We start from the raw sequence: 25,277 nt of genomic DNA on the forward strand, positions 1-25,277 counted from the left end.
GGACAGGAAAGGAGCTAGCAGCTGTACCTGTGACCAGGGTTAGAGTCTCTCTGCTTATCTGAAAAAACAGTTCTTTGACTTGCCAGCTGTGGCCAGAACTCTGCTGCCGTGTCCTTGGAGGCCACCTCCCCACCCCTTGCCCCAAAAGCTTCCCCAGCCCAACCAGCTCAAGATAAGCAGGACAAAATAGGAAACCACTTCTATGAGGCCCAGGTCTGCTCTCTACCTGTGTTTGTATCAGATATCTGAATTTTCTCCCTGTAGAAATGAAAGAGTTTGAAACTGTGCTTTTTGTCAGATTTAGATGGCACTTTGCACCTAACAAGGCTTCATGTTTATAAATAGGAAGTATTTAAAAGTGAGAGCTACTAAAGAAGCTTTTCTATTTGTTTTTTTTCTACATGTTTGGGAGGTGGATAAATGTTAAGTAGTTCTCATACAGTGTGATATGGTGGAATGGAAATTAACTGGCAGTTGTATGTGTTGTTAAGCAACTGTGGAAGACCACATATAGGCCATTTCTTCTCCATCGTCACCTAGGACACCTAGATGGGTAACCTAAGGACAGAGGTGCCTTTCGATGTATTTTCATCTTGAAAGTCTCTGAAGGTGAACTTCTATGCAACACAGGAGTAGAAATGTTGTAACCAGGACTCTGGTGCAGTAGCCCTGATAGTCACCAGAGCTCCTGTAGCAATTGAATTGTTTGCAGGTCATAAAATTATGATATGACTCTTGGCAAATATTTATTTAGTGAGAAGTGTAGGTGTGCACAGTCAGACTCGCTCCTTCTTTATGGAGTATTTCCTTCTGAAGTTCGTTAGTCCCTGACTCCAGGACACACACCATGATCTCATGGAAGTGGCACAGACCATAAATGTCATAGGATCTGAGTTCAAGCCACAGTTTGGCTAGTTTTCCACTAGTTGGAGGACTTTAGGCACATAAGTCACCTGTGGGGCCAGAGGTGTTCTTCCTATATAATTAAGAAGAGTTGGAGGAAGTGTTGCATTGGGTAATTTCTAAGGATCCTTTTAGCTTTAAAATCTCTGATTCAGTTCAGTTCAGTCGCTCAGTTGTGTCTAACTCTTTGCGACCCCATGAGCTGCAGCACGCCAGGCCTCTGTGTCCACACCAACTCCCAGAGTTTACCCAAACCCATGTCCATTGAGTCGGTGATGCCATCCAACCGTTTCATCCTCTGTCGTCCTCTTCTCCTCCTGCCCTCAATCTTTCCCAGCATCAGGGTCTTTTCAAATGAGTCAGCTCTTCGCATGAGGTGACCAAAGTATTGTAGTTTCAGCATCAGTCCTTCCAATGAATATTCAGGACTGATCTCCTTTAGGATGGACTGGTTGGGTCTCCTTGCAGTCCAAGCGACGATCAAGAGTCTTCTCCAACACCACAGTTCAAAAGCATCAATTCTTTGGCGCTCAGCTTTCTTTATAGTCCAACTCTCATATCCGTACACGACCACTGGAAAAACCATAGCCTTGACTAGACGGACCTTTGTTGACGAAGTAATGTCTCTGCTTTTAAATATGCTATCTAGGTTGGTCATAACTTTCCTTCCATGGAGTAAGTGTCTTTTAATTTCATGGCTGCAATCACCATCTGCAGTGATTTTGGAGCCCAGAAAAATAAAGTCAGCCACTGTTTCCGCTGTTTCCCCATCTATTTGCCATGAAGTGATGGGACCGGATGCCATGATCTTAGTTTTCTGAATGTTGAGCTTTAAGCCAACTTTTTCACTCTCCTCTTTCACCTTCATCAAGAAGCTCTTTAGTTCTTCTTCACTTTCTGCCATAAGGGTGGTGTCATCTGCATATCTGAGGTTGTTGATATTTCTCCCGGCAATCTTGATTCCAGCCTGTGCTTCCTCCAGCCCAGCATTTCTCATGATGTACTCTGCATATAAGTTAAACAAGCAAGGTGACAATATACAGCCTTGACGTACTCCTTTCCCAATTTGGAACCAGTCTGTTGTTCCATGTCCAGTTCTAACCGTTGCTTCCTGACCTGCATACAGGTTTCTCAAGAGGTAGGTCAGGTGGTCTGGTATTCCCATCCCTTTCAGAGTTTTCCACAGTTTATTGTGATCCACACAGTCACTGATTAGAGTTTCTAAATTCCATTTTACCTCTTTTGATAGCTATTCATTTAACCAGACTTTATAGAAAATTATAAATAAATGAACTCATACACACACACGTGTGTATACATAAACACACTCTGTATTTCCGTAACACAGACAAAATAATTATTCATGTTTTGGAGTCTTTTTCCTTCATAGATACGTAAGAATGTATAAAACATAGCATGTACATGTACTTCAAAATTGAAATCATGCCGTATATACATTTTCATAAAACAACTTTTGTTTCCTTTAGCATTGGATCATAGCTGTTGTCCCATGTTGCCTGAGTAGTGCGTAGAGCTTTTATGCAAAACCAGATTCCCTTGGTCATTTCTGCAGTTTCTGCTGAATTTTCTGTATTGGAGGCAACATTATAGACACTCGCCAAGCTAAATACACTTAGCTTGTGAACATCCTGTAAGTATAAACGGCCATTCTCTGCCAACCCAAAGACAAACAGCATTGAAATACCCCAGAGCGCTCTGTGCTTTTTTGCTGCCCACTGCATGAAGTCAGAGTGGGCATAGCCAGGGGTCAGACTGAGGTTGACAGATAACCCCTGAAATACTGCATATGCATGGTGACCCATCAGGGTTTCAGATGACCTCCACAAATAGTTTTAATTTGTGCACAACCAGGTGAAATAGGGCTGTTGCTGGGCAAAGTGGTAAAGGAGGTGAACTTGGTAACCAAGGTCTTCTTTCCAGTGCCCTGCTCCACACCCACACCTCATTCCCTTTGACACCCCCTTCTCCTCCCCCAGTTGTCTCTGTCTCCTCTGTGGGTCTGCTGCATTTTGTTCATGCTGCAGATAAGTTCCTGTCTCATGTTAACTGTAAGTTTATCCTGGTAGTTGTTGGGTGTGGGGAGGGGCAGAGTGGTTTATAAGAAATGAGAAATTGTCTCCCTATTTTCTACAGGGATGAATTTCCAAGTAGGAAGATAATTTTAGCTACAGTTAGAAGAACATGTGAAGATAAACTACTGCTCAACCCTTGAAAATCATATTTTGCTATTTTTTGTGTGCTTACATGTAGTATTTCAGCTATATTATACATCATGTAAATTTTGATGGATTTACCTGAAACTTAACCCCAGGGAGACTATGTTAGGACACACTCCATTTAGTGGGAAGTTTTATTACATCACTAGATGAGCTTTGAGGCCCCTTCTAATTCTGAAATTCTGTGATTTATAGCATTGTTCTTATGGGAGAATGCATTCCAAGTTCCAAACAGCTGAGTCTTGGATCTCAGATCCTTGAAGAGTTGTGGACACTCATACATAAAATCATCTTTAAATATGCAGGTAGGTGTATGTAGTTCAGTTTATGTGTAGATAATGGTAGTAGAACTTTTGTTTGAGCCCATATCGTATGCTGGATACTATAATCACAACCTCCATATACGTTCGTTTGTTCTCCACACAGTGGTTCTTTGAGGTGGGCCTTATGGTTTCCATTGTACAGATGGAGAAGCTGAGGCCCAGCAGAGCCAAGATGTGACTGGCTGCAGACTTGTCCAACTCCAAAGCTTGTGACCTTTCTTCTTTGGTGCCTGATGCCTCCTCACCATCTGCTAGCGAACCTTTCCTCTTTCTGCTTCGCCCCCAAGGTCCTTCCACAAGAAAGATGAAAGTCAATTCTTTTCAATGTATCTATTTTAAAGCAGTATTATTCCCTTTGAGAGACCCAAAACATGGATTCCCTTAGATGGAGTCGTATACCATGACGTATCTTTGCTATTGCCTAGTGAGGGTGAATGGCCAGTTGATCTGGTCTCAGGGGCCTGTTGAAAGAGTAGCCTTAGAACATTAAAAAAAAAAAAAACTTGCTCAGTTGTTTATTTGACTGCACCAAGTCTTAGTTGTGGCATGAGAATCTTTCGTTGCAGCATGTGAACTCTTAGTTGTAGCCTGTGGAATCTAGTACCCCGAGCAGGGATTGGACCCTGGGTCTCTTGCATTGGGAGCACAGAGTCTTAGCCACTGGACCACCAGAATAGCCCAGAAAAAGCTTTTATACAGAGTAACACTAAACTATCCAATTATAAGATTCAAATACAAACACTAAAATTGGCAGAGAGAATAGAGTAGTCAAAAATGATGGATAGCTGGTCTATCCCTTTTAAAAAACCTATTTATTCAATTACACTGTTAACATACATCTATCTTGAAATAGAAGCCAGGTTATTCATTTGTTTGTTCATTCACTTATCAGCCTTAGGACTTTATTGAACTCTCTATGTACCAGAATCTATGCTAGGCCCCAAGGGACACAAAAGCAAATGAGACATAGTCTCTGCTTTCATGGAGACTTAGTGAATGCAGACCCAGAAACATCTTTTGAAATTATCTTGATTTTGAATGAACTCTTATCAATGTAGGGCATATATGTATCTTGTATAGCATGTATTTGGTAGCAGTATTTCCAATAACATAGACTCGGCCTGTGTGTGTCAATTTGCTAAAACTTACACACAGATAATGATGCTGAAACTGTTGACTTTGCGCATTTGCTTGACCAAAGTGCCAGTTTATTGAAGATGAGCTCTGTTTCATGTTTTACTGCTCTGCATTCTATGATATCCTTCTCGTGACCCAAGACACAGGGAGAATGAATGGGACGGAGTTAGATAGGCTGCCATCTTGGGACTGATACCCTTGGTTTACTGCTGGGTGTGAGCTGAGGCTCTGGCTTCACAGCTCAGTCTCAGTGGAAGGAATCCGATTAGAGTGATGTCTCAGGAGAAGACTTGTGAGGCTCCAAGTTGGGAACTCAGTCAGAGCCTATTTTACGTGGATTAGCGCAGAGCATGGTGGTGGCTCCTGTTATCAGACATCCCTTCCTGACCCATGTGTGTGTTTGGAAGAGGAGAAGGGTGTAAGGAGATGGGCAGCAGATCAGTAGCCTCGGTTGCTGTAGCTGCTGCAGACTTTATGGGCCCACCAAGGACATAGTGTGTTCAAAGGGGAACCCAGAACCCATAGGGATCTTCATGTTCAAGTTTTAGGACACAGTGAACTTCTTTTGTGGAAAATATATTTGCCATGAGATGTGCTGCCACAAAGTGGTTTCATGTGTAATGTGCCTGCAACAAGTAGATTTCAGGGGCTACTATCAAAAACCAACTTTATCTAGTCTCCTACTCTCCCATTAAAATGTATTCAGCAGAAATCATTTCCCCTGTTTCTGGATGAAAACATATCCCATGACTATTCCAATTACTCTTATATGATAAAAAGTTTCAGTGTAATGTGCCAAATACTGAAAATATCTAGTATCATGTCACAGTCAAAGCTCCCAACTTCCAACTTTATTTCTACTTACACCCACTCTCCTACTTCCAGCAAGGGCCTGTTGGAGGGAGAAGGGGCTGGGGTTAGATGTGTTCCCCTTGCTTACTCAGTATCTCTTGCTTGTGGCTTTGGGAGAAGAGTGGGCAGGACAGAAAGGGGTGCAAGAAAATTTTGACTGGCAGGCAGCATCACAGGAGAGCTGTCTTTTGTGTTGTGAGTGTTTAGAATCGATTCTTTCTCTAGGAGGACCCTTTGTGGGTTCTTCAGAAATATCTTCAGAAATAAAAATATTCTTCAGAAATATCCCCTCTATCTCTGGGAACCTCTCACCTCCAGTTTCCTTGATGTGACCACCTGTCCTTTCCTAGTCTCCCTGGTCCATGTGGACTCCATCTGCTGGGTTCCTCTGCTGTGCAGGAGATGGCCCTTGTTGGGCAGAAGCTGAGAAGATGGTGCCAAGACATTTTCTCAGGGTGTGGTCCACACCTGGTCCTTGGGAAAGACTCACACATCTTGGCTCCCGCAAACCTGAGAACTGCAGGCTCATCCCAGTGCAACTGTTATTTCCTCTGGCTTGTCCATCAGCATCCCGCCAGCCTACTTCTTGTCCTTTTTCTTAGGCAGAAGTCACCAACAAGGTCACAGTGTCTCCCATGTCTCAGGAGTCTTCTGCTCTCCTGCTAGTCCTGCGAGGCCCCTCACTAGACTAGCAAGGGGAGGGCCCGGACTCCTGCCTCTTCCAGAGAAGAACCGCAACCTGCTTGCTTTAACTGTTCCCTCCTTAATTTAGCCGCCAACAGCCTGACTCATTTGCACCCTCGCTGTGGGTGAGGAGCTCAAAATTGGTGACAATGGTTTGGGGCCACTGTCCTTTGAAGTATTGCATCCAGGGCTGGCACTTCATTTTGGAGTCTAGTATCTAGTCTATGTTAGTGGTTGCCATGTCTATCTTGACACCCTGTTAACACTCTTTTGGAAGGCACGGCTTACCATACTCCTCATTTTGCCATAGTCTCTTCCTCTCTCTTTTTCCTCAAACATTTTATTGAAGAGAAATAACAGTACATGGACAAGTAGATTATAGTGTACAACAAATTCTTCAGGTACGTAGTTCAGTATTTCAGTGTTCTTCTCAGCTTGTGTCTTTACATTCTAGTTAACCAAAGTGTTCATAACAGATTCTCAGTGCAGAGGAGGTCAGTTCTACCTGGTTCTCTCTTTTTCACCTACCCCTCACCAACCCCTGCCCCCACCATTCTCTCTCTCTTTTTTCTCCTTTTCCCTCTCCCCCTGCTGCACTCTTTTTTTCTTTTTTTGTAGTTATTTGGCATAAACAGAGGGATTTTCTAAGCCATTTATTTATGTAGATCAAGGAACTAACACTTTCACTTAAATAAAACAGGTAAGGACTCTTTTCCTTCATGGAGCTTCCAATTTGATGGGAGTGAAGTGAAAGTTGCTCAGTTGTGTCTGACTCTTTGCAACCCCACGGACTATGTAGTCCATGGAATTCTCCAGGCCATTATACTGAAGTGGGTATTCAAAGAAGTTGCCTTCTCCCACCAGGGTTCTCTATCTATATATGTCTGTGTGTGCTAAGTTGTGTCTGACTCTGTGACCTTTTGGATCCTCTCTCCATGGAATCCTCCAGGCAAAAATACTGGAGTGGGTTGCCATTCCCTTCTCCAGGGGATCTTCCTGACCCAGGGATCAAGCCCAGGTCTCGCACATTTCAGGCAGATTCTTTACCATTTGAGCCACCAGAGAAGCCCCTCCACAACTCCATTTATTTAGTTCAGTTCAGTTCAGTCGCTCAGTCATGTCTGACTCTTTGCAACCCCATGACTGCAGTACGCCACGCTTCTCTGTCCATCACCACCTCTCGGAGCTTGCTCAAACTCATGTCCATTGAGTCGGTGATGCCATTCAGCCGTCTCATCCTCTGTTGTCCCCTTCTCCTCCTGCCTTCAATCTTTCCCAGGATCAGGTTCTTTTCCAGTGTGTCAGTTCCTTGCATCAGGTGGCCAAAGTATTGGAGCTTCAGTTGGTGTTGACTAAATATTTGTTGAATGAATGAGTGAAGGCACAAGTAATCAAGCCAACTACATCATCTCCCAAAAGCTTCTCTTCTTTTGTGTGAACTCTTAACACCCAGGGACTTGGTGGCATGGTATGCACGGTGGAGTTTACAAAGTGCTAATGGCTGTGCTTTCGGTCTGCTTTTCACGGTTGTCCCCTTCACTCCCACTTTTATTCTCTTTTCTAACAGGAACTTTGAGGCAGGCAGGGCTGAGTGGGGCTACCTCCCCATTTTACAGATAGCCACATGAAGGAGGAGATGTTGCTGTGAGATCACGGAAGGGGTTACTGGCCAGCATGGCCAGAGATCAGCCCTGCCAGCTCTCTCCTGGGCTTGTCCCTATCATCACTGCTATGCCCTGGCTCACCACTTCTCAGTCACACAGAGGTGTCAGGAGCCTAGCTGCCATTTGGAATGGAAACACTAGTTCCCTGTGCAGAGTCTACCCTGCAGGATGCAGAGCAAGAGAATCTAAGAGTCAGTGCTATGAATGTGGCACACTTAAAGATGGCCTGTCCCCTGCCCAACCTCAGCCCACACAGTTGGAGCCTCCTGGGCCTGCCTCCCCAGGGAACAGTAGCAACTGGATTCTGAAGGATGGAGGTGGGCTTGAACTAGGCTTGGCGATCGCCTTAGCTTTCATCCTTTCCCTGACTGCTTAATAGACTGCCCTGACCCCGGCCACAGTCAGAGAGCTTTACATTCTTCCTTTGACAAGTTTTCCACCGCACAGGGCCCCGGGGCAATCCAGACTCCCTGAGGCAACAACCTTGAGGTGCTTACTTCAGGAGGAGGAAGGCTTATCTCCTACCAGCACATTCTTCTGGTCTGTCCTAGCTGGTTATTATCTCATCAGAATTGCAGCTCTTGACATTTGCTGCTTAATTACTGTCTGTTGACTGAACAGTAATAGACCACCAGTTTCTTTGGTTAGTTATTACTGCCATGTCATGTTTTTTCGAAGCACACACTGCAACATGGCAGTATTTTACTTGATGCTGTCTTTTTTATGAGTATCATTATGTACACTAACAATAATGCCTTGCATGTGAAAGATGCTTCGAGTTAGAGCATTTTCATTTTATTATCTCATTTGTCTTTTTTTATAGGAAAATCCAAGTAGGCAACTTATTTTAGGAGAGTAGGAGGTAAAGTTTTTATTCTAGGTATTACTTTACTATGAATTTTGGCATAATTATTTTTACACTAGTAGTAAAAAAAAAAAAAGAATTAAACATTTTTATGACCTCTAGTTCTGGAAGACTTCTTATCAAAGTCTAAAAGGTGGAGTAGTAGAAGACACCTTCTGTCCAGGGTCATAAAAAAAATAGATCATAGTTTTTTTTCAGCTAGGAATTGAACCAGAATATGATTTAACACTATATCATAAAGAAATGAGTTGTCTACTCCAGAGTTTGCTTAGCATAGAGGTCTCTGATTATTCTTTGTTCATACTGAAGTGAAATTCACATAACAGAATTAACCATATTAAAGTGAAAAACAGAGGCAACCACTCTCTCTATTTAATTGTAAAACATTTTAATCACTTTACGATAAAACCTCATATCACGAAGCAGTCACTCCCCATTCTCCACTCCCTGTACCCTGCTGCTGCTGCTGCTAAGTCGCTTCAGTCGTATCTGACTCTGTGCGACCCCATAGATGGCAGCCCACCAGGTTCTGCCGTCCCTGGGCTTCTCCAGGCAAGAACACTGGAGTGGGTTGCTATTTCCTTCTCCAGTGCATGTAACCAGTAACCTGCTCTCTGTTTCTATGGATTTAACTATTCTAGATGTTTCATACAAATGGAATCATACAGTATGTGTTCTTTTGTGTCTGGCTTCTTTCACTTACCCTGTTTTTAAGTTTCATCCATGTTGTAGCATGTATACGTGCTTCATTCCTTTTAAAGGCTATATACCCAGTATTTTTAATATGACAAAATTTCTGGGGTTACAAAAACTATAGCATCCACCCACATGTAGACCCACCGTATCCTTCCCTCCATTGGCAATAACTTCCTCTCACCATAAGCTTGGCATTTTAGTCCATAATTACAAATCCTGAAGGAACATGTGCAGTTAAAACTGTAATCATTGCTTGTTACTTAAGATTTGGGGGAAAAGACTGTAGGCTGTTCTATGAAAGGATTACGGGTAGTTCTTTGTACAATAAGATACCTCCAAAGGGGATAAGAAATGATCACTAAATAATGTAAAGAAAATAATGAGTTAATACAAATACGTTTGAGACCCTCACATCATGGAAGTTTGTGCTTTCATGATTTTCACTGGTTGTGCCTGGGGCATATGTGGAATTTTAGTCTTTTTTGCATTATTTGCTACTTGGAGCTTGAGACTTGCTAGTTTAAGATCTTTTCTTCAGCTGTCCTAAGTGGCATAAAGATAAGAAATTGAGTTCCAGAGATGAACAGAGTTGGGTTCAAATCCCACCTCGACTGCTTGATAGCCTTTTGTCCTTGGGCACATGATTTAAAAGTCCATCATGGATAAAATGTGAGTGTAGCATCTGCTTGTGGTAGGCTGAAAAATGGCCCTCCAAAGATGCTTGTGCCCTCATCCCTACAACCTATTAATGCTATTTTATTCGAAAGACAAGAGTCTTTGCAGATGTGACTAAGGATCTGTTTTTTTGGAGGCTGCACTGGGTCTTCCTCTGGGCTCTCTGTGGTGCCCAGGCTTAGTTGCCCTGTGGCATGTGGGATCTTAGTTCCCCGACCAGGGATCAACCCCATGTCACCTGCATTGCAAGGCGGATTCTTAACCACTGGACCACCAGGGAAATCCTTAAATTAAAGATCTTCAGATGGGGATTTTCATCATCTGGATTATGCTGGATTTCCTAGGCCCTGAATATCATCACAGTGGCTTAATTAATAAGAGAGAGAGGCAGGGGAGACTACACACAGAGAAACAGAAGACTGTAATGTGAGGATGGAGGCAGAGACTGAAATGATGTGGCCACCAGCCAAGGAGTGCCAGTGCTGGCTGCAACCAGAAGCTGGGAGCAGCAAGGGATGGATTCTCCCTGAGTGCCTCCTGAGGGAGTCTGGCCCTGCCAATACCTTGATTTCAGCACAGGTATACTAGTTTTGGACTTGGATTTTCAGAACTGTGAAGGAATAAATTTCTGTAATTTTAAGCCAGCAAATTTGTGGTCATCTGTTACAACCTTCTAAGCAAACAAATATACTTTTTTTATGTGGTAACTTATACCTGCCTATTACTGGCATGTTCTACATAATTGTCCTCCTTTAGTCCTTGTGTCAGTGGTGGTGTTTCTAAAACTTTGAGAACAGTGGCTAAGAGTTGGAGCTGTACGGCAAGATTTCTCAGCCTTGGCACTGTTGACATTTTGGGCCAGGTAATTCTCTGTTGTGGGGCTGTCCTCTGCATTGTAGGAAGTTTTGTAGCATTTCTACCCACTAGATGCCATCAGCACCTTCCCTCCAGTTGTGACAACAAAAAACATCTCCAGACATTGACAAATAGTACCTGGGAAACAGAACCACTCCCTGTTGGGAACCACTCACCTGGAGTATGACTCCTGGGTTTGATCCCAGCTCCATCACTATGTAACTTTGTAGTCCCAAGCAGGTTAGGCAACCCCACTGAGCCTCAGTTTCATTATCTATAAAATATTGGATTAGCCAAAATATTCGTTTGTGTTTTTCTGTAAGATGTTATGAAATACTCGAATGAACTTTTTGGCCAACCCAATAGTAATAATACCTACATCACAGGACGGTTATGAGGTTACTCAACTGACGTGACATATGCGAAGGCCTCAAAACAGTGCCTGGTACCTAGTAGGTAGGTAGGTAGGTGGTTGTGCTCAGTCATGTCCGACCCTTTGCAATCCCATGACCATAGCCCGCCAGGCTCCTCTGTCCATGGAGTTTTCCAGGCAAGAATACCGAAGTGGGTTGCCATTTCCTTCTCTAGGTGATCTTCCCGACCCAGGGATCAAGCCCATGTCTCTTATGTCTCCTGCATTTGCAGGTACATTCCTTACCCTCTGAGCCATTGATACCTAGTAAAATGTTTAATAATTAAAATACCTATTAACCCATGCTCTGCAATACTAATTTATTATACAATTTTCTCTAGTTTCCTTTGCAGAAATAATGAGCATTTTAAAACATTGCCAAACATATTGTAACTTCTGTTATAAAGATCAGTGTTTGAAATTAAACATCCATCTTTCATTGCTCCCGCCTCCCATTGCACTACTTCTCAACCTTGTTCCTAAGTGTTGAGGAATCAAGGCTTGATTTGCATGCTCTGATCGTCTATCAGTCACACTAACTCACAGAACTCTTCATATAATTCCGTGGATAAGCTGAAGCAACAGGAAAAACCCCCTTCCATCTGTCAGTGATATTTCTATTATTCCATAATTACAGCTTTCTTCTCAGTGACGTAGCTGTGGAATTCACTTATGAATGTGTCAGTGTCTCCATGAAAACGTACGAAATATTTAGCAGCATTTAGCGGGTTTTGGTGAAATGTTAGAAAGTGTTTTGAATAAACACTATCATCTACTTTTGTAAGGAATAGGAATGAATGTATTCTAACTGTGGTGGTTTAGGCCATTGTGTTTCTAAGCACAGGGACACAGCAGTGAATAAAACAAAGATTCCCCCATTCTCAGTGAGCTTGCATTCTAGCGCAGAAGAAAAATAATATGCACAGTCCATAAGTCAACTGTGTAGTGTATTAGATGGTGATGACAACTGTGGGAAAACAGTCTAGGGTGAGGGGGTTGGGAGTGCTGGAGATGGCCCCCAGGGAAAGATGCGGTCTTGTGTAGGGCAGAAATATTTCTGAATATTTTCACAGGGATAGATGAAGATGTCTTTGACGTGGATTGAAATCACTGTTGGCTAATGTATTTCTGCTGATAATGAACAGTTGGAATATCCGAGGAGCTGAGCCTCTGCTCCTTCTCCACAGCACTGCCTGGGAGTGTCTTTCAGAGTTAAGCCATGTGGCTTTTGGTTTATCCCAATTGCCGTGGGAATTTTTGATAGAAATGGTTCAGGGATAATTATTGGCAGTGCGGTTTCAGGGGAAGGACTGTGCCTAGCCAATCAGAGCACTTTTTTTTTTCCTTCTCTTACGTCCTTCCCTTACATCTTTTAAATTTTAGCCCTTCACATCTAAAGTGGATGGTTTGGGGGCAAGTCGCTTAATCAAGGCAGGAACTAAATGAAATAACATACTGAAAATACATAGACCTGTGTCAGGAGCATGAGAAACTCTCAGAAGATGCTGGCACAGGCAGGCATACCTCATTTCACTGCACTTCACTTTATTGTAATTCGAAGATACTGCATTTTTTTTTTAACGAACTGAAAGTTGGTGGCAGTCCTGCATCAAACAAATCTAGAGGTCATTTTTTCAGTGGCATTTGCTCATGTTATGTCTTGTGTCACATTTTGGTAATTATTGCAGTATTTCACACTTCTAGCAAAAAGATTATAACCGACTGGAGGCTCAGGTGATGGTTAGCATTTTTTAGCAATAAAATATTTGAAAATTAAGGTATGTACATTGTATTTTTTTTATACATAATGCTACTGCACACTTAATGGACTACAGTATAATGTAAATGTAACTCTTATATGCACTGGGAAGCCAAAAAATTCATGTGGCTTTATTGCAGTATTCATTTTGTTGTGGTGTTCTGGGACCAAACCTGTACTATCTCTGAGGTTTGCCTATAGTTGTAATTTTACAGCTAGTACAATAAATATTTCTAAGGTAATATGTAAATATATTCTTAGTAACTGTAGTGTGTACCTGCATTTAAACATTTCTCTCAAACTCTGTCTGCAAAGTGGGGGTCCTACCTAAAGTGCCTGTGAACTGGCCTCTTGTGAACCTAGGCCCCAAACACACTGCAAGGACTCTGCAGACTCTCACAAAGGGAGACTGAAATGAGAGCATAGATGCAGTGAATAATTCAGATAATAAACATCCGGCTGCTGAAAAGATAATTAATTAGTTCTGAAGGATGGTTCTATTGATTGGCTTTTCTAAGTGATTGTATGGCTTGACACTACTGGTAGAGACTTAGATGGGCATTTGTTAAATGATTTTGGAGTTGAATAAGTTTACCACTTTTGCTGAATTATGTCAGAAGTCCCTCCAGAAATCAAAGGGTTCACCGGGAAAAGGTCGGGGTCAGAAATGGGGTGTATCTAGGATGTGTTGCCGCACTGCAGAAGTTTTGGAACTAGTAGAAAGTGGTAGCTGTACAACATTGTGACTGTACTAAGCGCCACTGAGTTGTTCACTTTAAAATGGTTACTTTTATGTTATCTGAATTTCACCTCAGTAAGTTTTTTGAAAATGAAGCTCACTGCCAAATTCCCCATCTCCTTGTCTAGTCTTCAAAAGTTATTAAAGAATATGATAGTCTGACATATATATATAAATATATATATACATATATATATATATAAATATTTTTACGTGTAATATGGGCTTCCCTGGTACCTCAGACGGTAAAGAATCTGCCTGCAATGCAGGAGACCTCGGTTCAATCCCTGGGGTGGGAAGATCCCCTGGAGAAGAGAATGGCTACCCGCTCCAGTATTCTTGCCTGGAAAATCCCATGGACAGAGGAGCCTGGCAGGTTACAGTCGATGGGGTCGCAAAAAGTTAGGCATAACTGAGCGACTTTCACATATATGTATATATATATTTATATTTTATATATACATAAATATATATATAATGAAATATTGTGCCTGTTGGCTAGTTTATAAAATTCAGTTCTTTCTAGCTGTAAAATTTTATGGTGCTATATTGCTTATTTGGAGGCCAAACCATATCCCCACAGTATCTGTCATGGTATTTAATATCTTGCCCATAGTAGGTGCCCAGTATCTATTCATTGAATTGAATATATGTTGTTTTCTGTGTTGCTCATAGCTTGTAATGTCACCATTTAAAGTTACTGGAGTTAAACTGTACAGTATTAGAGATCTTCAGATTCAGTTTGCTGTAAGATGAGTAACCTAGGCCCAGAGAGGTTAGATCCCTCCTGGAGCTAGGGGGCGGCCAGGAAGATTCCTGCCGCCACTTTTATTAAGATCTGACTGACATACAGCAGTGTATAAATTGAAGATGAACAGCATAATGTTTTGACTTACATGTATTGTGAAATGGTTACCATGGTAAGTTGATGTCCATTATCCCATATAGATATAAAAAGAAAAAGAAAAATTTTTTCCTTGTGACTAGAGCTCTTAAGATCTACTCTTAACAGTTTTCAAATATAACACATTTGAAACATGTTTCAAATATAACACGTAGCAGTGTGAACTATCATCAGTATGCTGTACATTATATCCAGTACTTATTTATCTTATAACTGGATGTGTGTACCTTTTGACCACCTTCACCCAATTCCACCTTCTCCTGTTCCCTACCTCTGGTAAACACAAATACATTTTTTTCTTTGTTTTTTTTCTTTTAGATTCCACATATATGTAAGATCTATAGTACTTGTCTGTCTCTGTCTGACTTTTCACTTGGCATAAAGCCTTCAAGGCTCATTCATGCTGACACAAATGGCATGATTGCTTCAATTTTTATGGTTGAATCATATTCCCTTGTATGTATGTGTGATGTGTATCACAAGTTCTCTATCCATTTGTCCGCATCAGTTGACTCTTAGGTTGTTTTCATGTTTTGGCTACTGGGAATAGTGCTGCTGTGAACACAGGGGTGCACATATATCCTCAACATTGTGGGATTTTTAAAATTTAACTTTTTATTTTATATTGGAGTGTAGTTGACAATATTGTGTTAGTTTCAAGAGTACAGCAAAGTGATTTGGCTATATATATGTACATATATCCATTCTTTCTCAGATTCTTTTCCCATATGTTATTACAGAATATTGAGTAGAGTTCTCTGTGCTTTACAGTAGGTTCTTGTTGGTTGTCTGTTTTCTGTATAGTAGTGTGTATGTACTGCTGTGTAGCTCCACACTTCTGATTTATCCTTCCCCTCTACCTTTCTTCCCCTTTATTAACTGTAAGTTTGTTTTCAAAGTCTGTAGGTCTGTTTCTGATTTGTAAATAAGTTCATTTGTATCATTCTTTTAGAGTCCACATATAAATGATATCATATGGTATTTATTTTTCTCTGACTAACTTCATTTAGTATGATCATCCATGTTGCTGCAAATGGTGCTATTTCATTCTTTTTTATACCACATCTTCTCTATCCATTCCTCTGTTGATGGACATTTGGGTTGCTTCCATGTCTTGACTATTATGAATAGTGCTGCAGGAAACATTGGGGCACATGTGTCTTTTGAATTATGGTTTTTTGCATATATATGCTCAGGGATTGCAGGTGAACACAGTGTTTTCACTTCCTTCAGTTATATTCTCAGAAGTGGAATTGCTGGATCATGTGGTAACTGTTTTTAATTTTTTGAGGAACCTCCATACTGTTTTTCATAATGGTTGCAACAGTTTACAATCCCATCCATCAACAGGGCATGGGGACTCTCTTTTCTCCCAGGATGTTGTATTTCAACTTAACACTTATAAAAAACGTATGTAGGTAATTCATTCAGCCATAAACATTGGAATATGGTTTGGTTTCCCCCTTTTTTTTTTTTCCTTTTCTCTTCCCTCTTTCCCTCCTTCCTTCCCCTCTTCCTCTCTCCTTTTGTAAAAGATTCATGTGACCTGATACTGTAGAAGAATTGTTTCCGTGAACATAACACCTAGCTTTCATTCTTTCTTCTTGCTACTAGTCACCAGTGTGTGTTTTCATGAGTTCATCTTCCCTGGAAACCTCACCTATCCAGTGGGGAGAATAGTGCTTTTCCTGTTATAAGGGTCAGGGACCACACTTGGTGTGCTTTTGAAGCTTAGTTTGATTTCACATTGAAATTCTGTGATTAGTTGGGTTTTCTTTGAGCTGATTCAAAAGATGAGGGCCTGTTGCAGGTTCTGTTTATAACTAGTCTTCATACTATCCTTAACCATTTTTCATACTGTTTTTTTCATGATAGTGCTTGAGAAAGAATATAGGAGAAATGGATTTTGCTGTGGGAAGGGTAGAAAAGGGTCCTATCTGAGTGCAGACAGAGATCCTATTGTATGTTAATTTGAGTGTGATGAAGTGTGGTTGGCTGAGATTAGAAAGTTGGATAGGGGTGTTTGTAAGAAGCAGGATCATAGGCCCGTGGGACATAAAAATGAGGCTGGCAAACTGTGTCCAAAACAAACAAGGTAGTTTTTTTTGTTTGGTTTGATTTTGGCTTTTAGTGAAAATAAAGAAGGAAACAGACATTTTTTCAAGCCCCTGGAGAGCAGGCAGGAGGAGACAATGTGGAAAAGCAAATGGGCAGTAAAAGAAGAGAAAACCTCTAGTAACCTCACAATTTAGAATAACCAATTTTAATAATTTTGGTATGTAACCTTCAATCTTTTCTACTTCCAATCGCTGCAGATCTTAAAAACATAATCATAGCAGCTAGTCTGCTTTAGAATATGCTTTTTAAAAAGTTAGGATGAAGACAGAAATAAAGAACCAAACAACAACAAAAGTTAAGCTGACTTGAAATATATTTTCTGTCTCTAAATAGTCTCTAATAATATTATTAATCATTGCATTTTTTAATGAATATAGCATGCTGCTGCTGCTGCTAAGTCGCTTCAGTCATGTCCGACTCTGTGCGACCCCATAGACGGCAGCCCACTAGGCTCTGCAGCAATGGGAGTGGCCAACACCCTCCTTCCTTCAAAGCATTGGATGTGATCACTTTTTTTTAAAGTCTTTGATACATTAATGTTGAAAATGTGGTATCATGTTTTAATTTGCACATATTTGCTTTTGTATACGGAGAAGGCAATGGCACCCCACTCCAGTACTCTTGCCTGGAAAATCCCATGGACAGAGGAGCCTGGTAGGCTACAGTCCACGGGGGTCGCTAAGAGTCGGACACGACTGAGCGACTTCACTTTCACTTTTCCCTTTCATGCACTGGAGAAGGAAATGGCAACCCACTCCAGTATTCTTGCCTGGAGAATCCCATGGACAGAGGAGCCTGGTGGGCTACAGTCCATAGGATTGCAAAGAGTCGGACATGACTGAAGCAACTTAGCACGCACACACTATGACTAAAAGGTGACATATCAATCAAATAAGTACTTTTTGTATTAGGTTAATTTATTAATACAGTAAATACCTCTTTTCCCTGCTGAACTTTTAAAAAGCTACAAGAAATAATTTGAAATATATCATACTCAAGTTAGAAAAGTGGGTCAAAAATTCATGTAACGTATTGTCCAAATTTTTCATGCAGTATTATCATGACCTTAAGATGTAGAATGTAAATGAATGATTGAAGTGTACATTCATACTTCAGAGAAGAAATGTTTTAGTCTTATTATGTCTTATTTTGGAGAGTACTTTCCTAAAGGAATACTTTTTACTACTGATCCTGTTTTTTGGATTAGCAGAGTGGCACACTGAAAGTACACTTATAGGTACTTTTGCTGTTTAGTCACTAAGTTGTGTCTGACTCTTGCAACCCTACGGGCTGTAGCCCACCAGGCTCCTCAGTCCATGGGATTTTGCAGACAGGAATACCGGAGTGGGTTGCCATTTCCTTCTCTTGGGGATCTTTCTGACACAGGAATCAAACTTGCATCTTCTTCATTGGCGGGTGAATTCTTTACCGCTGAGCCACCCAAGTATACCTGTGCTTAATGATGTTACAAGCAGTTTGCAAAATATGTTAGGTGCTAATGTCAAAGGAGCACGCTAACTCAAAATATATTCAAGTACCTTAGGAATATGAGTGTTATTTTGTTAACACTCCCCTGTACCAAAAAACGGAGAAGGCCATGGCACCCCACTCCAGTACTCTTGCCTGGAAAATCCCATGGATGGAGGAGCCTAGTAGGCTGCAGTCCGTGGGGTCGCTAAGAGTCGGATACGGCTGAGCAACTTCACTTTCACTTTTCCCTTTCATGCACTGGAGAAGGAAATGGCAACCCACTCCAGTGTTCTTGCCTGGAGAATCCCAGGGACGGCGGAGTCTGGTGGGCTGCCATCTATGGGGTCACACAGAGTCGGACACGACTGAGGTGACTTAGCAGTAGCAGTAGCAGTACCAAAAAAAAAAAAAAACCCAAGGAAAATCAGCCTATATGAGTAATACAGGTCCCCCACCCTGCCCCCAAACGTAGAAAATGTTGAAAAGTATCAAGAATGTTATCCTTCCAGTAGAGATACTACTGTTGGTATTTGCATTTCTTTTTCCTGTGTTTGTGTAATTGCTATCACACTGGATATATAGATTTGTATATTGTCCTTTTATCTGAATATTATAATCACATGTGTTTTGCTTAGAGGTAGCACTTTTAAATAGGAAAGCTGGACTGTTGGGTGGTGGAAATGGAGAATGAGGTGATCTGCGCAGCGTTACAGGCCACAGTCCTGGGGATGAATCCCAGGATGAGCTCAGCAAAGTCCACCAGGGTCCTCAAACAATCACTGACCCAAGTGTCCTCAGAGAGCCTGGAAAACAAAGCTGAGATTATTCTGCATGACCCTGGGAAGCTTAGGGTCACCTGAACAAAATACCCCTTTTTTTGAGGAACCAGATGGCCTCTGAAAGCTGGCCTCTTCTGAACTACAGTGTAGACTGCTGTGACTTTTTGATCAGTCATCTGTCACATGGGGATATTTCCAGTGTAGACTCACTCCTGTTGTGCATATAGAATTGCATGAAAAAGGAAGTCAGATGAATTGGTTTACTGTGCTGTGCTCAGTCATGTCCTACTCTTTGTGACCCTATGGACTGAAGCTTGCCGGGCTCCTCCATCCATGGAATTTTCCAGGCCAGAATACTGGAGCGGGTTGCTATTTCCTACTCTAGGAGAATCTTCCTGATCCAAGGATTGAACCCACGTATCTTGCATCTCCTGCTTGGCAGGTGGATTCTTTGCCACTGTGCCACATATCCTAAGGCCAAATTGTAGGGATTTTTGTAGGCCCTTTGGCCATGTGATATTTTTACACAAACATTTTTCAAGACCCTTGTCTGATAGATCAACATATCTCTCTCTGGGGTGTATTAATAGTATTAGTTCTGAAAACTTACAGCTGATCCATCACCAAGGCCAAAAAAAGGGAGAGCTTGGATTAGAAATTTCATGCAAAAAATTTGTGAATCGCTTGTATTTTGTCAGCTTGACACATTTGTAGAAAAAATAGATTTCTAAAAATGTATAGTGACTGCTGTACAGTCTGTGTGCTCATTTTTAGTTTATAGTTTTGTTTTACGATGTTATTTGTAAATTAAGAGCCTACTAACAAACAAGGTATGTTTTAAGAAGAGCAATTTTTATTCTAAACTTTTTTGTATTCCAATTGATTAAAAATAAAATTAAAAATATTTTTCTTGTACTGTGATCTTGTTACAGAGTTTGAGGATTCTTACCATATATGTGTATTTTTCTTTCAAATGTTCTCTCTATAATTTCTTCTTTGCATCAAACAGATACCTGGTATTTTTTGTTGTTTGCATTTTCTAGAATGTCAGATTAAAATGCATGTGTATCTCAGTCTATTCCTTTAGAACAGCACTGAGAGAAATATGAGAGCCACGTGTGCAATTTAAAATTTTATATTAACAGTATAATTTATAATAGTAAGTATATTTATATATTTATTTTATATATTTATATGTATTAAAGCTATAATTTATAATAGTAAAAATTTATATTAATAGTAATAGCTACATTTAAACTTACTAATAATATATCAAAACTACTTTCATTTCAATATCTAAACATATGAAAAATTAAGGATAGATTTTATGTTTTTTCTTCAGACTGGATCTTCTAAATCCAGTGTGTATTTTATGCTTTAAGTGCATTCAGACACTGGATTTTCATCAGAAATATTCGACCTATGTTTAGATCTTGGAAGCTTTATAGTTGAAAAAGTAGACTTACATTCCCAGATTGTTTCAAGCATTCCCAGTAACAGAAACATCAGTTTTTTTAAAAAAAATTAATTAAAATGAAATAAAATTTACCTCCTTAGTTACCTACTGCTCAAGTGCCATTTTAGTTGTATGCACAGCATTTCATTTTAGTTACTAGTAGCATAAGGCAATGGAAGACAGGGAGGGAGGGAGAATGAGAGAGGATGTGTATGGCTTTGTGATTAACTAGCTGTGTAACTTGGAGAGTAGTACTACCCATGGCCTTCTGGCCTGGATGTCTTCACTTATAAATTAATTATAAGGAATGGACCAAATGTTCTTCTCTGAGGTCCCTCTGGTGCTCATAAAATGTTATGAAACTTGTATGTACAAAGCCTCAAAATGCCACACCAACTTGAATGTATTTCAGACCATGTATGTAAAAATAGATGGGCATGAAGTGTTCTGTTTCATGATAAGTTTTAGGTGAGGGCAGAGACGGGAAGGGCCACATCAGGCCCGGTCATCTGCAGGAGCTTCTGGTTCTCCTCTTGGGGCGTGGTGGGGTGGGGTGGAATAAATGTTCATGTACTATAGAAATTACAGAAATCATGTATCGCTTCAGGTGAAAATTCCCTGTATTCCTTTCCTATTGCTCCTGTTACAAATTCCCATGGGGTTAATGGCTTAGAAATAACACAGATCTTATAGTTCTTGAGGTCAGAAGCCCAACATTGGTCTCACTGGGCTAAAGTTATGGTATCTGCAGGGCTCCCTGCTTTCTGGGAGCTCCGGTGGAGAGTTTGTCATCCTGGCATCTTGCAGATTCTGGAGGCCAGCAGCAGTCCTTGGCTCATGTCCTCCTATCATCAAAGCCAGCAATTTCCAGTTCAGCCTCTCTCACTTTGTATCACTCAGTCAGCAACTCTTCTGCCTCCCTCTTCCCTTTTAAGATCAGCTGATTAACAACCTTAAATTCCACCTGCAACTTTTAATTCCCCCTCTGCCACAGTCGCACATAGTACAGGTTTAGAGGGTCAGGACTTGGGCATCTTCTGAAGAGCATTTTTCTGCCTACCACATTGGTATGTCTCAGAGGTTTCATAGCTTTTATGAATCATTTCAGAGTGAGTTGTTTTTGTCACTCTGTTCCCCCTTCCCACACTGAGTTAGGCACAGTCAGCCAGTAGTAGGCGAAAGTCAACTGAAAGGATTAGGCTGAGTAGTGGCCTTGAATGATTGAAGAATTGCTCTTCAGCAAAGCCTGCCTCCATCTCCAGCTGTTTCTTGAAGCTAATTGTGTGCGGAAGGTTCTTTGACTAAAGCCTATGTTCTCACCCATGGAAAAATAAAACTGTGTCCTTTTAAAGAAAGTAAGAATGTATTGCCTAAGCTTTGTCTTCTTTTTCACCTCTAATCAAAGATATCATAAATGTTTGCCAAAGTTCAGTGTGTAATTTTTTCTCTCTGCTGAGCAGGTGGTTGGAAGTTGTGGAATGTTGTTTTTCTGAATTTAGAATCATACTGTCCTTGTGAATGTGCTCAATAAATAGAAAAATTGAACTGTATTGGTTTACATTTTAGTCCGCTCTTTTGGATAGACTTTTATACCTGGCTCTCACCACCACTATTTGAGTCTGTGACACTATTCTTTAGGTTGACTGTTGTTTAGACATTACTTTATGAAGTGTTGGTTTAGAGGGTAATGAACTGATTGGGAGACCTCAGTGGTTAAGCGCCATTTGACAGTTATTGTGAGCTCTGGTTTGGCTGTTCAGTTACTTAGAAATGTGCCAAATTCTTTGGAAGGTAATGGGGATACTGTCTTTAGAGCTGCTATATTGTACAACCCCAAGAGTCACCATTTACATCACTCTGTAGTCTGTGAATGGTGCCCCCTGGATATGTGCATTGAAAGACTATGAGGTAATCATATGGTTTTTATCTTTCAATTTGTTAATGTGGTGTATTACATTGATTGATTTGCGGATATTAAAGAAACCTCGCATTCCTGGGATAAAGCCCACTTGGTCATGATGTATGATCTTTTTAATATGTTGTTGGATTCTGTTTGCTAGAATTTTATTAAGGATTTTTGCATCTGTGTTCATCAGTGATATTGGCCTGTAGTTTTCTTTTTTTGTGGCATCTTTGTCTGGTTTTGGAATTAGGGTGATGGTGGCAAAAGCGTTTGACAAAATTCAACATCCATTTATGATAAAAACCCTCCAGAAAGCAGGAATAGAAGGAACATACGTCAACATAATAAAAGCTATATATGGCAAACCCACAGCAAACATTATCCTCAATGGTGAAAAATTGAAAGCATTTCCCCTAAAGTCAGGAACAAGGCAAGGGTGCCCACTCTCACCACTACTATTCAACATAGTTCTGGAAGTTTTGGCCACAGCAATCAGAGCAGAAAAAGAAATAAAAGGAATCAGATTGGAAAAGAAGAAGTAAAACTCTCACTGTTTGCAGATGACATGATCCTCTACATAGAAAACCCTAAAGATTCTACCAGAAAATTACTAGAGCTAATCAATGAATATAGTAAAGTTGCAGGATATAAAATTAATGCACAGAAATCCCTTGCATTCCTATACACTAACAATGAAAAAACAGAAAGAGAAATTAAGGAAACAATACCATTCACCATTGCAACAAAAAGAATAAAATACTTAGGAAGATATCTACCTTAAGAAACAAAAGACGTATATATAGAAAACTATAAAACACTGATGAAAGAAATCAAAGAGGACACAAACAGATGGAGAAATATACTGTGTTCATGGATTGGAAGAATTAATATAGTGAAAATGAGTATACTACCCAAAGCAATGTATAGATTCAATGCAATCCCTATCAAGCTACCAACGGTATTTTTCACAGAACTAGAAAAGATAATTTCACAATTTGTATGGAAATATAAAAAATCTTGACTAGCCAAAGCAATCTTGAGAAAGAAGAATGGAACTGGAGGAATCAACCTGCCTTACTTCAGGCTCTACTACAAAGCCACAGTCATCAAGACAGTATGGTGCTGACACAAAGACAGAAATATAGATCAATGGAACAAAATAGAAAGCCCAGAGATAAATCCACGCACCTATGGACACCTTATCTTCGACACAGGAGGCAAGAATATACAATGGAGAAAAGACAATCTCTTTAACAAGTGATGCTGGGAAAACTGGTCAACCACTTGTAAAAGAATGAAACTAGAACACTTTCTAACACCATACACAAAAATAAACTCAAAGTGGATTAAAGATCTAAGCATAAGACCAGAAACTATAAAACTCCTAGAGGAAAACATAGGCAAAACACTCTCCGACATAAACCACAGCAGGATCCTCTATGGCCTACCTCCCAGAATATTGGAAATAAAAGCAAAAATAAACAAATGGGACCTAATTAAAATTAAAAGCTTTTGCACAACAAAGGAAACTGTAAGCAAGGTGAAAAACAGCCTTCAGAATAGGAGAAAATAATAGCAAACAAAGCAACAGACAAACAATTAATCTCAAAAATATACAAGCAACTCCTGCAGCTCAGTTCCAGAAAAATAAACGATCCAATCAAAAAATGGGCCAAAGAACTAAACAGACATTTCTCCAAAGAAGAAATACAGATGGCTAACAAACACATGAAAAGATGCTCAACATCACTCATTATCAGAGAAATGCAAATCAAAACCACAATGAGGTACCATTTCACGCCAGTCAGAATGGCTGCTATCCAAAAGTCTACAAGCAATAAATGCTGGAGAGGGTGTGGAGAAAAGGGAACCTTCTTACACTGTTGGTGGGAATGCAAACTAGTACAGCCACTATGGAGAACAGTGTTGAGATTCCTTAAAAAACTGGGAATAGACCTGCCATATGACCCAGCAATCCCACTGCTGGGCATACACACTGAGGAAACCAGACTTGAAAGAGACACGTGTACCCCAATGTTCATCGCAGCACTGTTTATAATAGCCAGGACATGGAAGCAACCTAGATGTCCATCATCAGACGAATGGATAAGGAAGCTGTGGTACATATACACAATGGAATATTACTCAGCCATTAAAAAGAATACATTTGAATCAGTTCTATTGAGATGGATGAAACTGGAGCCCATTATACTGAGTGAAGTAAGCCAGAAAGAAAAACACCAATACCGTATCAGTTCAGTTCAGTCGCTCAGTCGTGTCCGACTCTCTGCGACCCCATGAATTGCAGCACGCCAGGCCTCTCTGTCCATCACCAACTCCCGGAGTCTACCCAAACCCATGTTCATTGAGTCGGTGATGCCATCCAACCATCTCATCCTCTGTCATCCCCTTCTCCTCCCGCCCCCAATCCTACCCAGCATTAGGGTCTTTTCCAATGAGTCAACCCTTCGCATGAGGTGGCCAAAGTATTGGAGCTTCAGCTTCAACATCAGACCTTCCAATGAACACCCAGGATTGATCTCTTTTAGGATGGATTGATTGGATCTCCTTGCAGTCCAAGAAACTCTCAAGAGTCTTCTCCAACACCACAGTTCAAAAGCATCAATTCTGCGGCGCTCAGCTTTCTTCACCGTCCAACTCTCACATCCATACATGACCACTGGAAAAACCATAGTCTTGACTAGACGGACTTTTGTTGGCAAAGTAATGTCTCTGCTTTTAAACATGCTATCTAGGTTGGCCATAACCTTCCTTCCAAGTAGTAAGCGTCTTTTAATTTCATGGCTGCAGTCACCATCAGCAGTGATTCTGGAGCCCAAAAAAGT

The 25,277-nt window shown here is 40.7% G+C and overlaps 1 protein-coding gene across 13 annotated transcripts in view; it reads left to right on the plus strand.

Annotated features, from left to right (window-relative positions):
- PIP5K1B (phosphatidylinositol-4-phosphate 5-kinase type 1 beta) overlaps positions 1-25,277 on the plus strand; it is a 521,283-nt gene that overhangs the window by 208,536 nt on the left and 287,470 nt on the right. For 2 of the 13 annotated variants that reach the window (XM_081503764.1, XM_081503706.1), the window contains exon 1: positions 3,327-3,445. The exons of 7 other annotated variants lie outside the window; for them this stretch is intronic. The gene's annotated coding sequence lies outside the window, so the exon portion shown is untranslated. Of the gene's footprint in view, positions 1-3,326; positions 3,446-25,277 lie in introns of those variants that run through there. 4 more of the 13 variants (XM_081503774.1, XM_081503698.1, XM_081503830.1 and 1 more) reach the window with 3 other exon arrangements.

The sequence above is a fragment of the Giraffa tippelskirchi genome, chromosome 1, assembly GCF_054371585.1.
Source record: "Giraffa tippelskirchi isolate mGirTip1 chromosome 1, T2T-mGirTip1v1.2.pri, whole genome shotgun sequence".
Taxonomy (NCBI): Eukaryota; Metazoa; Chordata; class Mammalia; order Artiodactyla; family Giraffidae; genus Giraffa; species Giraffa tippelskirchi.